Genomic DNA, 7,394 nt, shown 5'->3' on the forward strand with positions numbered 1-7,394 from the left:
TAGAGGTGTCTCTCCCATAAGATAAATAGCATGTTGGGTGAACAAATTACAGTCGGGCAATTGACAAATAGAGAGGGCATGACCATGCACATACATGATATGATGAGTATTGTGAGATTTAATTGGGCATTACGACAAAGTACATAGACCGCTATCCAGCATGCATCTATGCCTAAAAAGTCCACCTTCAGGTTATCATCCGAACCCCTTCCAGTATTAAGTTGTAAACAACACACAATTGCATTAAGTATGGTGCGTAATGTAATCAATAACTACATCCTTGGACATGGCATCAATGTTTTATCCCTAGTGGCAACAGCACATCCACAACCTTAGAACTTTCTGTCACTGTCCCGCATTTAATGGAGGCATGAACCCACTATCGAGCATAAATACTCCCTCTTGGAGTTAAGAGCAAAAACTTGGCCGAGCCTCTACTAATAACGAGAGAGCATGCAAGATCATAAACAACACATAGGTAATAGATTGATAATCAACATAACATAGTATTCTCTATCCATCGGATCCCGACAAACACAACATATAGCATTACGGATAGATGATCTTGATCATGTTAGGCAGCTCACAAGATCCAACAATGAAGCACATGAGGAGAAGACAACCATCTAGCTACTGCTATGGACCCATAGTCCAGGGGTGAACTACTCACTCATCACTCCGGAGGCGACCATGGCGGTGAAGAGTCCTCCGGGAGATGATTCCCCTCTCCGGCAGGGTGCCGGAGGCGATCTCCGTAATCCCCCGAGATGGGATTGGCGGCGGCGGCGTCTCGATAAGGTTTTCCGTATCGTGGCTCTCGGTACTGGGGGTTTCGCGACGAAGACTATATGTAGGCGGAAGGGCAGCCTCGGAGGGGTCACGGGGGCCCCACACGCTAGGGCCGCGCGGGCCCCCCCTGGGCCGCGCCACCCTAGTGTGGCGGCTCCCCGTGGCCCCACTTCGTCTTCTCTTCGGTCTTCTGGAAGCTTCGTGGCAAAATAGGCCCCTGGGCGTTGATTTCGTCCAATTCCGAGAATATTTCCTTTGTAGGATTTCTGAAACCAAAAACAGTAGAAAACAGCTTCGGCATCTCGTTAATAGGTTAGTGCCGGAAAATGCATAAATACAACATATAATGTGTATAAAACATGTAGATATCATCAATAATGTGGCATGGAACATAAGAAATTATCGATACGTCGGAGACGTATCACATACCGGGACAACATAGACAACAGGTAATGGACTCCTCTTTAATGCATAAGCATTCAACAACAAATAATATTCTCATAAGAGATTGAGGATTAATGTCCAAACTGAAACTTCCACCATGATACATGGCTTTAGTTAGCGGCCCAATGTTCTTCTCTAACAATATGCATACTCAAACCATTTGATCATGATAAATCACCCTTACTTCGGACAAGACGAACATGCATAGCAACTCACATGATATTCAACAAAGGTGTAATAGTTGATGGCGTCCCCAGAAACACGGTTACCGCTCAACAAGCAACTTATAAGAAATAAGATACATAAGTAACATATTCAATACCACAATAGTTTTTAAGGCTATTTTCCCAATGAGCTATATATTGCAAAGACAAAGAATAGAGGTAGCACTCAAGTAATTTACTTTGGAATGGCAGAGAAATACCATGTAGTAGGTAGGTATAGTGGACCCAAATGGCATAGTTTTTGGCTCAAGGATTTGGATGCACGAGAAGAATTCCCTCTCAATACAAGGCTTGGCTAGCAAGGTTGTTTGAAGCAAACACAAGTATGAACTGGTACAGCAAAACTTACATAAGAACATATTGCAAGCATTATAAGACTCTACACTGTCTTCCTTGTTGTTCAAACACTTCACCGTGAAAATATCTAGACTTTAGAGAGACCAATCATGCAAACCAAATTTCAACAAGCTCTATGGTAGTTCTTCATTAATAGGTGCAAAGTACATGATGCAAGAGCTTAAACATGATATATTTGAGCACAACAATTGCCAAGTATCAAATTATTCAAGACCATATACCAATTACCACATGAAGCATTTTCTGTTTCCAACCAAATAGTAATGAACGAAGCAGTTTCAACCTTCGCCATGAACATTAAAAGTAAAGCTAAGAACACCAGTGTTCATATGAACAAGCGGAGCGTGTCTCTCTCCCACACAAGCATGAATTTATTCAGAGAATGAAAATAACAAAACGAAAATAAAAGCACACAGACGCTCCAAGTAAAGTACATAAGATGTGACGGAATAAAAATATAGTTTCACTAGAGGTGACCTGATAAGTTGTCGATGAAGAAGGGGATGCCTGATACGTCTCCAACGTATCCATAATTTCTGATGTTCCATGCTTGTTTTATGACAATACTTACATGTTTTGCTTGCACTTTATAATGTTTTTATGCGTTTTCCGAAACTAACCTATTAACAAGATGCCACAGTGCTAGTTCCTGTTTTCTGTTGTTTTTGGTTCCAGAAAGGCTGTTCGGGCAATATTCTCGGAATTGGACGAAATCAACGCCAAAGATCTTATTTTTCCCGGGAGGCACCAGAACACCGAAGGGGAGTCGGAGGAGAGCCAGGGGGCCACCACACAGGTGGGCCGCGCGGGCCACACCCTGGCCGCACCGGCCTGGTGTGGGGCCACCCTGTTGCCCCTCCTGCGTCGCCTCTTCGCCTATTTAAGCCCTTTCGACCTAAAAACGCAGTACCAATTGACGAAACTCCAGAAAGACTCCAGGGGCGCCGCCGCCATCGCGAAACTCCAATTCGGGGGACGAAGTCTCCGTTCCGGCACCCTGCCGGGACGGGGAAGTGCCCCGGAAGCCATCTCCATCAACGCCATCGCCTCCATCATGCTCCGTGAGTAGTTCCCCCATGGACTACGGGTTCTAGCAGTAGCTAGTTGGTACTCTCTATCCCATGTACTTCAATACAATGATCTCATGAGCTGCCTTACATGATTGAGATCCATCTCGATGTAATCGGTGTTGTGTTTGTTGGGATCCGATGGATGATACATTATGATTAGTCTATCTATAAAGTTTGTGAAGTTATTGTTGCTGCAATCTTGTTATGCTTAATGCTTGTCACTAGGGCCCGAGTGGCATGATCTTAGATTTAAGCTCTATAATTATTGCTTAGATTGTATCTACAAGTTGTATGCACATGTCACTGTCCGGAACCAAAGGCCCCGAAGTGACAGAAATCGGGACAACCGGAGGGGATGGCGGTGATGTGAGGATCACATGTGTTCACGGAGTGTTAATGCTTTGCTCCGATGCTCTATTAAAAGGAGTGCCTTAATATCCAGTAGATTCCCTTGAGGCCCGGCTGCCACCGGCTGGTAGGACAAAAGATGTTGTGCAAGTTTCTCATTGCTAGCACGTACGACTATATATGGAAAACATGCCTACATGATTAATAAGCTGGATGTTCTAACTTAATGCTTTGAATCCTACCAATTGCCCAACTGTAATTTGTTCACCCAACACTTGTTATTGGAGAGTTACCACTAGTGTAGATCGCTGGGAACCCCGGTCCATCTCTCATCATTATATACTCGTTCTACATGTCATTGGAAGTAGTATCAACTATTTTCCGGTGCCATTGCTCATGTGTTATTGCTACTCGCTGTCGTGTTACTCGTTACTATTGCTCTCATACTACTCGCTGCTTTCACATCACCCTGTTATTAGTGCTTTTCCAGGTGCAGCTGAATTGACAACTCGGTTGTTAAGGCTTATAAGTATTCTTTACCTCCCCTTGTGTCGAATCAATAAATTTGGGTTTTACTTCCCTCGAAGACTGCCGCGATCCCCTATACTTGTGGGTTATCAAGACCGTTTTCTGGCGCCGTTGCCGGGGAGGCATAGCTCTACTCATAAGTTCACCTGGGGAGTACACTCAACCTCTATCTCTGTTCTTATTTTATTTTATTTTGTTTTGCTTAGTTTACTTTTGTCTAGTTTATTTGTGCTTAGTTTATTTCTTTCTTGTTTTATTTTTCTTAGTTTACTTTTGTCTAGTTTCTTTTTGTCTTATTTTACTTTTCTCATATACCCAAAAATCCATAAAAATTTGAAAAACCTAAAAATTAAAAATTGCTGTTATGGGAGAACCCATAACCTACTTGGAGCTATAGAATATTATAATAATTATAGAGAATCAAGAGCGGGAAAAGTGATGAGTGTTGTGATAGAAAAATTGAATACAATTGCTAAAATCTTGCTTAAACGCCATGATATAAACTGTTGCTCTCAACAGGACACTAAACATCTTAAATTTCAATGTGGCTTTAGTGAGGAATTTTTAATTAAGAACTATAATCGGAATAGCTATATTCATTTTGGGTTCAAAGAAGTAGAACAATTTGTCATATTTATGGGAGCCTCCGAGATAGAATCATGCATGGTTAAAAATTATGAAACTTGTGTTGTTTGTAAGGACCTTAAAGATTATGTCTCTTCTATCCTTAATTTTTGCAATGAAAGTTACACTGATAATCCTTATATCATTGATTATAAAGAGAGACTCATTAATGCACAAGAATGCACTCACAATTTGCGAGGACTCGTGGAAGAAGAAATTGGTGAACCCGAAAGCTCATTGGATGAAAAAGAGGAGGAAATTGATGAACCTGAAAGCTCATTGGATGAAAAAGAAGAGGAGAGTGATGAACAAAAGGAGGAAGAATGGATTAGCTACCCATGCCAACCTTCTAATGAGAGTAACTCTTTATCTCTTACACTAATTGATTGTCCTCCATGCTTACCAAAAGAGGTTGAATGTTATGTTCCTGTGGATTCTCTTGAAATATTCCCTATGAGTAAAACTTGTGAAAATAATTATGCTACTGTTATTTATGATAATCCATGCTACTTTGATAAATCTTATGATAATGCTTTGTTTGTGCCCGATGTCGAAATGCATGGTACTAAAGAATTTTGCGTAGCAAATGTTTATGATAAAGCTCTTGATGATGGTCCTATGTTATTTGATAATATTAATTGTACTACTAATGAAAATGGGATTGGAGAGTTCTTGACATTATCTATGAGTCCCATATCTCTTGAGATTGATCAACCATCTTGTTATATTATTGATAAAAGTGTGTTTGAAAGTTTTGATCCTATTATTTTTGAGCTTGATAAAAATTATGTGTTTATGGATCATGAAAAGTATGCTGCATGTGATAGTTATATTGTTGAGTTTGTTCATGAAGCTACTGAAAATTATTATGAGAGAGGAAAATATGGTTGTAGAAATTTGCATGGTACTAAAACACCTCTCTATATGCTGAAACTTTTGAAGTTCCTCTTGTTTTATCTTCTTATGCTTGTCACTTTGTTCTTCATGAATTTATTTGTGTACAAGATTCCTATGCATAGGAAGAGGGTTAGACTTAAATGTGTTTTGAATTTGCTTCTTGATGCTTTTATTTGCTTCAACTCTTATTTCTTGCGAGTGCATCATTAAAACTGCTGAGCCCATCTTAATGGCTATAAAGAAAGAACTTCTTGGGAGATAACCCATGTGTTTATTTTGCTACTGTTTTGTTGCGTCTTGGAAGTTGTTACTACTGTAGCAACCTCTCCTTATCTTATTTTATTGCAATGTTGTGCCAAGTGACGCCTCTAATCGAAGGTTGATGCTAGATTTGGATTTCTGCGCAGAAACAGATTTCTATCTGTCACGAATCTGAGCTGTTTTCTCTGTAGATAACTCAGAAAAATATGCCAATTTACGTGCGTGTTCCTCAGATATGTACGCAACTTTCATTAGTTTTGAGTTTTCTGATTTGAGCAACGGAAGTACCTTTTTAAAATTCGTCTTTACTGGCTGTTCTGTTTTGGCAGATTCTGTCTCTGTTTTTTGCATTGTCTCTTGTGGACTTTAAGCAAGGCTTTCTAGACGTGGAGAGCTGTAGCTAATGTTTTATTGAGTTCTTGCAATGTGTCACTACAGGACCAAGGAGGATTCAAGTTTTTTTGAGTACTAACCCCTCTAATGAAGTTTATGAGAAGTTTGGTGTGAAGGAAGTTTTCAAGGGTCAAGAGAGGAGGATGATATATGATCAAGAAGAGTGAAAAGTCTAAGCTTGGGGATGCCCCCGTGGTTCATCCCTGCATATTTCAAGAAGACTCAAGCGTCTAAGCTTGGGGATGCCCAAGGCATCCCCTTCTTCATCAACTTATCAGGTTTCTTCTATTGAAACTATATTTTTATTCGGTCACATCTTATGTGCTTTACTTGGAGCGTCTGTGTGCTTTGTTTTTGTTTGAATAAGATCGGATCCTAGCAATCCTTGTGCGGGAGAGAGACACGCTCCGCTTTTTCATATGAACACTTGTTCTTCGTTTTACTTTTAATGTTCAATGATAAAAGTTGGAAGCTACATCACTTATGGTTATTTGGTTGGAAACAGAAAATGCCTCATATTGTCTTGAATAATTTGACACTTGGCAATTGTTTTGAGCTCTCAAGTAGATCATGATTAAGTTTTTTCATGTAGTTTAAACCTATTAGTGGAGAACTACTCGTAGAGCTTGTTGAAATTGGTTTGCATGATTGGTCTCTCTTAAGGTCTAGATATTTTCCGGTAAAAGTGTTTGAGCAACAAGGAAGACAAGTGTAGAGTATTATAATGCTTGCAATATGTTCTTATGTAAGTTTTGCTGTACCGGTTCATACTTGTGTTTGCTTCAAATAACCTTGCTAGCCCAAAGCCTTGTACTCGAGAGGGAATGCTTCTCGTGCATCCAAAACCTTGAGCCAACCACTATGCCATTTGTGTCCACCATACCTACCTACTACATGGTATTTCTCCGCCATTCCAAAGTAAATTGCTTGAGTGCTACCTTTAAACAATTCAAAATTTATCACCTCTGATTTGTGTCAATGTTTAATAGCTCATGAGGAAGTATGTGGTGTTTATCTTTCAATCTTGTTGGGCAACTTTCACCAATGGACTAGTGGCTTCATCCACTTATCCAATAACTTTGCAAAAAGAGCTGGCAATGGGATTCCTAGTCCCAAATTAATTAACAAAAATAGACACTCCTCCATGGTATGTGATTGTTGGACGGCACCCGAAGGATTCGGTTAGCCATGGCTTGAGAAAGCAAAGGTGGGGAGGAGTGTCATAATAATAAAATTAAAATAAAAAGGCACTCCTTCATGGTATGAGATTGTTGGCAGGCACCCGAGGATTCGGTTAGCCATGGTTTGTGAAATAAAGGTTGGAAGGAGTGCCACCCAAAAATAAAATAAAATGGGAGCCGTTCTTTGAAGGTTTGTCTGGCAAGGGGGTTAGAGTGCCCACTACCATTCGTTGACAACAACAAACACCTCTCAAAACTTTACTTTTATGCTCTCTTTA

The sequence above is a fragment of the Lolium rigidum genome, chromosome 7 (assembly GCF_022539505.1).
Source record: "Lolium rigidum isolate FL_2022 chromosome 7, APGP_CSIRO_Lrig_0.1, whole genome shotgun sequence".
In the NCBI taxonomy this organism is placed as follows: domain Eukaryota; kingdom Viridiplantae; phylum Streptophyta; class Magnoliopsida; order Poales; family Poaceae; genus Lolium; species Lolium rigidum.